Source organism: Octopus sinensis, linkage group LG16 (assembly GCF_006345805.1).
Source record: "Octopus sinensis linkage group LG16, ASM634580v1, whole genome shotgun sequence".
Taxonomy (NCBI): Eukaryota; Metazoa; Mollusca; class Cephalopoda; order Octopoda; family Octopodidae; genus Octopus; species Octopus sinensis.
This window is the reverse complement of record NC_043012.1, coordinates 42,752,614-42,761,116: the sequence shown is the minus strand read 5'-3', so window position 1 is coordinate 42,761,116 and position 8,503 is coordinate 42,752,614.

The following is an 8,503-nucleotide window of genomic DNA, read 5'->3' as shown; positions in this document are numbered from 1 at the left end:
TCTGTCTGTCTGACAGTTATTCTGTCTGCCTCTCTCTCCTCTGTCTATCTCTCTCTCAGCAAGTAGCTGTGGATGTTACTGTTACTTTTCTGCAGTTGAAAGGAGAAGTAAAATGTTTATCAGTATTTTCAGAGTAGACTGATGCATACATCAAAAGAAAAGTAGCTACATAGATCGAAAGGAAAGATACAAGTAGATACATATATCAAAAGAAAAGTTGATACATAGACAGACACATTGTTAAAGCAAAGACAAATAACTACAGCAAATATTGGATGTCAATTTCCCTTTTCATTACTACACAAGGATAAAATTAACTTGCAAGTGACTGAATACTCCACAGACACACATTCCATTAATGTAATTCTCAGGGAGATTCAGCTTAACACAGAATATGACAAGACTGGCCCTAGTCGGTGGGCCAAATCCCAAAAGGGCCTTATTTATTGAATTGGTTGCACCCCCTCCCCCTGCAACTTTACTTTGATGGTACCACATTGTTCCTGGATCTATGAGTATGACATTTTCACTTGTCATTTGCACAACCTGTCAGGTAATTAGAACAACAGCTTTTTATAAGTAAAGGTGAGTCTCGAGACTATAAAAAGTGGAAATATGTGATACACAGGTAACCATTGGAAAATATTTATCTGCTAACGCCCTAGATGTCACTGAAATGAAGGAAATACAGGGTGTCCATAAAGTCCCATTACAATTTCAAACATTTCTAACAAAAGCAAATAAATAAATAAATCTGTGGAAATTATTACAAAATAAGGTGTAGATATTGAATTTTTTTTTTGCCTTATTCAATACATCTCTATATGGGTACCATTAGTTGCACAAAGTACATCAAGACAGTAACCAATTTCTTGCCATGTTCATTGTAGTACAGTCTTATCAATGGTCACAATGGCATCAGTGATCCTTTGCTTCAGGTCGTTTGTGTTCCATATCTTTGTTTGATACACAATGTCTTTAATATAACCCTATAGGAAAAAGTTCAGGAGTGATATCCAGGGAATTAGGCTGTCCCTTGCAAATCAACGGTCTGGAAATGTCTGATTTAGGAACCCAAGAACATGCAGTCCCCAATGTGGTGGTGCACCATCCTGCTGGAAAATGATGGTTAGTTGACGGTCATCCAGTTGTGGTGCCATATATTCAGTTAAAAGATCAAGGTAAATATTTTCAGAAATTGATCTCCCTGTGAAGAAAATGGACCACTGATTCAAGTGCATATCATTCACCTTTGGACTATCTCGGTGAGGTTCCCTAGTTACATGGGCTTGTTCTGATTCCTAGATTCTCACAATATGTGGGTTCAGTTTCCTGAAACATGAAAGGTTGCCTAATCATTAAAACAAACTCAGGTGAGGAATGCTGCACTCTCAGAAATTTGTTCCAGCATGTTAATTGCAAACTCTTTTGCCTTGGTTTATCATTTAGTTCAATTGCCTGTAAGAGTTGCACTTTGTACATATATAATCACAAGTTCTTGTGTAGGACTTTGTGCACTATTGAATGTGATAGCTGTAACTGTCTGGCGGCATTAGATATGGACTTTGTAGGAGAACTAGCAAAAGCTTGTCTTATACTATCGATGTTTTCCTCAGATAATTTTGGTTGTCCACTCCTCCTTTTATCCAACACTGTTCCTGTTTCCATAAATTTTTTGTGCTTGCACAAATTGATGGATGTCATGGTAGATGTCTTCTATACTTGATCCTGTACTTTCACTGGGTCTGCATGTCCGATTTTGTTTCAATAAACCAAGATACATGTTGCACTTTTTCTTGAGGAGTAGCCATTGTTTCATTTAACAGAACCTTTTCCATCAATAGAGTACCTGAAAAATACAAATTCAATGTGGTTAAAAACTTTAATAACCACTGAGTACATAGGACAAATCTGACAAATATAAACCATCAATTGCCTTTGTAATAAATTTTTGAAATTGTAAAGAAACTTTGTGGACACCCTGTATACCATGGTGAATTTTTCATCTTCCATTGCCCAAAATTGGAAAATCTCACCAATTTATCTGAAAAATCGCCCATTTTTTTGTTTTTTTCACAGTATATTGACTTTCATTCCTTTTTTTTTTTTAATGAATTTAATATTCATTAAGTTAAACAAAATAGTTGTATTTACTGTGTGTTTCTACTATTCCATATGAAATTTGAATCTGCTATCTTCAATAATAATGATATTATAAGTAATTTCCTTTCCTAAGTAAGGAGTAATCATATCGAAAAACAACATAACCCCCAAAAGTCAAGCAATTTCACTCACCACCAGTGCAAGTCTTACCACAGCCAATAATACACTTCATAGAATGAGCAAATATGTGGGAAAAAACAGTTATCATTATTCATTAATAATCCTCATCCTCATCCTCATCACTGGATTCTGTTTGATCAATATTTGTGGTATTTGTGCATGACTTGCATTGACTGGCATCAGTGCACGACAAACCATTCACAAGGCATGAGCACTGACTACCGTTACACTGGCTAATACTGCATTTACAAGATATCAATAACAGGAGTGCTTTTGGTGCTGGTGGTTTGTCCATCCAGTGGATAGCCAATGTGTCATCTTTGAGGTCCCAGCCATGGACATCTGAACTTGGTGTGGTTTCAGATGCATCTAGTGCTGGTCGCCAGATGCATGCTTGGTAATTTGCCCGCTTCACATAGTACTTGAGTGCATCTTGAAGATGACATATTTCGGCATTCTTGTTGCAGAATAGTTTGTAGTGGACAAGGTCGGTATCATTGCCACTGTACTCAGAGAGAGAACAAACAAACAAACTTGCTTGCAGCTTTTCATCATCTATATGAAACGATGAGCCAATCATTCTCATCGCATTGCACATTTCTACATCAGACACCACCATTTTGAATGCCTGCCTCTTTCCCTTACCAACAAATCCACTAGTGCTGCCAGATCCTGTGAATGCGTGCATTCCTGGCACTGCTTCACACACATCTTTTCTTAGTTTCAGGCCAATAGCTGTGGCATCAAGGTACCTTTGTCTCTGTGTGGGGCCAGTGCAGAATAGTAGTCTTGCATTGATTTGATGGCTATAAGCACAGGTCAACACAGCAACATCTGTATCAGGTGACTTAATCATGATGCATGCATTCCCCTCTAATGCTGCATGGCCTGCATGTAGCAGAATGCAGGTGTCAGCTTCTTCCTTTGATGTGCACAGTTGATCTACTGCATTTTACACAATCATAATTCTCAACAAGCATGTGGCACTCATCCCCATGGGTGATGTACAGTGGTCCAAACCCTTTAAACCTGGAAGCATATTCTGGCTGCTGTAACTCTTTCACCAGAAACTTTGCAAGTTTGGTCTTGTTCCCACCATCACTAAGAAACTTCTTCCACTATGTCGGGCACTTCTGATGCCTGCCAAGGATCTTCCTTTTCAAGACACCTGATGTTCCATGCTTTGCTTGCTCTGGGTTCTTGATAGATAGCTCAGGATACTGGTCCATAACTAGGTCTATTCTGGCAGGGTTATTGCTTGTTGACTTCAGCACTTCAAGAACATAAAGAACACAAGTAGCAAGATCTCTGAATATCTTGGGGACTGTCTTTATGGATTGCAGCAAAGCCATTCCATCAAAGATCCATACTGCTGTTGTAGGGATGTTTTCTGCTGGTTTAGCTAGCTCTTCTAATGAATGTAAAAGGGATGCCTTGGTAGTCTTTGCAGGTGCACCATCAGGAGTTGCAAGGGACCATGACTGAGGACCTAGTGGATACTGCAAAACTTCTTTCATGTTCATTTGTCTGTGTTGAGCAATGACCACCATCTTTGCAAAGAGTCCACTATCAGCCTTGATTACAACATCTGTGATGGTACCTTTAGTTTTCTTTGTTTTCACTGGGTTCCTAAATGTTTTGAGTGCAGTCTTTGCTAATGAGGAATAAAGGTCTGTCTGACTGCTACACAGCCTCTCATGTACAAAAGATGAGAAGGCATTAGCTCCCTTCTCTTCTGCAGACAAAATATCCTCTGTTATATCATCAGTGGATTTTACTCCTGATGCAATGTTGATGAGAGAATCAGTTGTGTTCTTTGTCTCAAATGGGCTCACCCAACTTTCTATCGTGTCCATGACTTTTTTAATATCACCTTCATCTTTCTTTAGGAGAGGAGAACTAGTTTCTTTGTGGTGTTGGTTCTGGGCATCATACATACCAGCCGTCTTCCTGCAGATTTGAAGTATTCTTGTCCCGTCATGTGCTATCAGAACCCAACGCTGCCCCTCCCCTTGGTTGAGGCTGATACCTACTACACCACCACTCGTTTTGGAGTCACGATTCAAAGTTTGCTCAATGGTCTGGTCAACAGCAACTTGGCAAAATGCACTCTTGGAATATCGTTGAACTGTAAAATGCTCTTCCAGGGGAAGAGTATTGCTTTCAGGATGTGTCTGAAGCAGGGTCTTCATCTCACACCAGTACACAGAGAGGTAACGGGCATAGTTTGTTCTGTCGTATGCAAACATCCAAGGTAGCATCTCACGCACAGAAGCAAGATGCAAAATCCAGTTTCCCTCTCTAGTAGCACATGTGAATAGAAGCAATAGGTAGACCAGGTCAATGTAAGAGTCCCAAAAGGCTGCCAGTTTACCTTGGTCCAACTTGCAGAACTCATCAAATAATTCCAAGAGACGTGTGAACTCTGGTGCCAACATGTTATTGAAATTATCTGAAGTGATCTCACTGCTGACATTATCCATTGCTGCCCAAGTGGGTTGGAGTAAATGAGTATGGTTCTTCTGTGCCCATTCATAAAAGGCTTTGATTCTCAGATGCTACATAGCTTCCATGTTCGTATGGCGTGATTGTATTGCTGACCCTCAAGAACTGCAAGAATTGAACCAGAAGCAATGATACTAACTTTGATGACCATATCTGACAGTCCTGCATCACCGAACCTCTTTCCCAGGATTGCAAGGAACATCATTGTAGTGTGAAAGGCCCTCAATCTGAGGATGACATGGGAGGACTCTTCTTGCTTTTTCCATACATTTTCAAACAATTTTCTGCACATTCGTTTACCACTTATTTCATGCTACTTGACATGATTGACATATTTATAATAACAAAAACATACCTTAACAATGACATAAAATCAGGTTGAAGTCAACACAAACCAACACTGCACATATAGACGGTAGGCCAAATAAATAATGTTCTTATTCATTGAGATGCCCCCCCCCACTGCAACTTTAGTTTATTGGTAACACATTGTTCCTGGGTTTATGTGATGACATTTTCTCTTGTTTGGCTTCCTCGCATTGAAATACATAAAACAAGCCCAAAAAGCTCCAAAAAATGCTAAGACACCCTCCATTACCAAGATTTTTATCGAAATCATCCATTTTGGCCTTATGGAGGATGGGGTAGGAAATTGCTTATAATATCGTTATTATTGAAGATAGCAGACTCAAATTTCATATGGTATAGTAGAAATACCCAGTAATTAGAACTATTTTGTATAACTTAATGAATATTAAATTAATTACAAAAAAAATTGGAATGAAAGTCAATATACTGTGAAAAAACATAAAAAAGTTGTTTTTTTTCTGACAAATTGGTGAGATTTTCGAATTTTGCATAATGGAAGATGAAAAATTCACCATGGGTATGGTAAAGAGGTATATTTCCTTCCTTTCAATCACATCTAGGGAGTTAATAGACAAATATTTCCAATGGTTACCTGTGTATCACATATTTCACTTTTTATAGCCTCGAGACTCACCTTTACTTATAAAAAGCCGTTGTCCTAATTACCTGACAGGTTGTGCGAATGACAAGAAGGGAAAATGTCATACTCATAGACCCAGGAACAATATGGTACCACCAAAGTAAAGTTTTAATTACAAGTACAATTCATTTTGGCAGCTGAGTGGACTGGAGCAAGATAAGCCTTCAAGTGGTTGGAAGAAAATGAAAAAAGGATCATGTATAGGGGCAGGAAAATCGTTTTAGTTTTTAGAGTCACTGTCCTAACAGTGGTATTTGCAAGTCTCACAGATTTGGAGGCCAAGCCCCCAGATAAGCACCAATGTGCAGGCTATTGTTATCAAACTGAGTATGAGTCCAGGTCGAAGTCACGACATGACAGAATAGCTATTAATTCGTCTTAGCTTCCATTGCTTATACTAAACACATGATATATTTGCCTTACCATACGAAACATTTCCTTTTCTTTCACTCTTTTTAAAAAATGACACTCCATCGCTTACGGCAATGAGCTTACTGTTTATCTGAACAACGGTAGTCTGCTTGTAAAATTCGTACAAAAACTAATGCAAATTTCGAATGGGATATAGCTGTGAAAAGAGCCCAGAATAATGGGTAATACTCCCTACAAAATGGGTGGGGGAGAAAAGTTGCCAATATATATATATATATATATATGTTTATGTGTGCGTGCATGTTTGTGTTTGTCCCACCCCATTGCTTGACAACCGATTTTGGTGCATTTGCGTCCCTGTAATTGAAATCTTTTCCTTTTGAACGGCACTTTTCAACACAATTTCTAGTTAACTAAACACTTTTAAACTTCGTATACTGGTAGAATGTGTTTATAAAACATCATTTTTTCTTGGCTTTATTGAGAAAATTCTATAGGTTATAACATAGTTCGTCTTTAATTTCGAGCATTTCGGCAATTTTAACCAATCGCTGGAGTCCATTTAGGTAAATAACATTCTGTGCATAATGAATATGTCCCTCCTTTAAGAAACAGATTGGGTTTATTTACATTTGTGAAGAAAAAAATGATACTCTTCCCCAACCCCTAACCCTAAATCTAAAATAGATTGAAATGCAATAGATCGATACTAGGGCCATAATTATGGGTGACATTTTCATTTGACACCGCTAGAAAAAAATCCCATTTTTCTGTATGAAATTGTCACCCATAATTATGGCCCTAGTATCGATATATTGCATTTCAATCTATTTTAGATTTAGGGTCAGAGTTAGGGGTGGGGGAAGGGTATCTTTTTTCTTCACAAATGTAAATAAACCCAATTTGTTTCTTAAAGGAGGGACATATTCATTATGCACAGAATGTTATTTACTTAAATGGACTCCAGCGATTGGTTAAAATTGCCGAAATGCTCGAAATTAAAGACGAAATATGTTACAGCATATAGAATTTTCTCAATAAAGCCAAGAAAAAATGATGTTTTATAAACACATTCTACCAGCATACGAAGTTTAAAAGTGTTTAGTTAACTAGAAATTGTGTTGAAAAGTGCCGTTCAAAAAGAAAAGATCCCTGTAATTTAGCTGTTCAGCAGAAGAGACTGATAGAAATAAGCACCAGGACAACAGGGCATAAGTCCAGGGGGCGATTTCTTCGACTAAAGTGTGGTGTTCCAGCATGGCCACCGTCAAATAACTGAAACAAGTAAAAGAATAAAAGAATACCAGAAAAAACGTTCCTTACCACAAAACCAAGGAGGTTCTTTGAATATGTATGATGTATTTTAAGGTTAAATATTAATTCTGTTTACGTTTGTGTAACTGAGATATTTTGGTTGGATTATATAGTCATTGGTGTTACATTACTTTCTATATTTTGTGTCACAAAATAGAAACATTTCTCATGACACCAGCACAGAATTTACAGATGCTTACATTTTTTGTTTTCCGTGTTGTGTGTGTGTGTGTGTATATATATATATATATATATATATATATATATATATATACTTTATTTAAAGCAGCAGAAAATTCAACAAAATCTGTTACTCTGAGTTTCTCGTTGCCGTTCATCAGACAGTTTTTGCAAAAACTGTCTGATGAACGGCAACGAGAAACTCAGAGTAACAGATTTTGTTGAATTTTCTGCTGCTTTAAATAAAGCATATTACTCTACCACTGGTATTTGAGTACTCTTTTTTCCACCTTGTTTCACATTTATGTGTTTACTCCGGTATATATATATATATATATATATATATATATATATATATATATATATATATATAAATGTATGTGTATTTATATTTATTTATTTATAACATACAAACATTATTATTTCTAAATCTCTCAAAGAGAGATGTTCTTTAAAGTAGAAGGCTATCTGCCAACATAATGTGGCTGTCCTGGAAGGGACGATTGTTACGATTGTTTAGCCCCGGGAAACATCGTTTCCAGCTGACTATTCGACACAATCTCTGTGTCCTTATACTTTCGAACAGCTACTCAGTGTTGATAAAGACTAATAATCCAGAAACCGGTCCACAGATGCTGCTTTGTGCTGGATGGAGGTGCTGAACTCCTTGTTCGAAATTATAAGGACACCGATATTGTGTCGTATAGTCAGCTGGAAATGATGTTTCCTGGGGCTAAACAACAGTAACAATCGTCCCTTCCAGGACAGCCACATTATGTTGGCAAATAACCTTCTACTTTATATATATATATATATATATATATATAAAGTACACGAAGG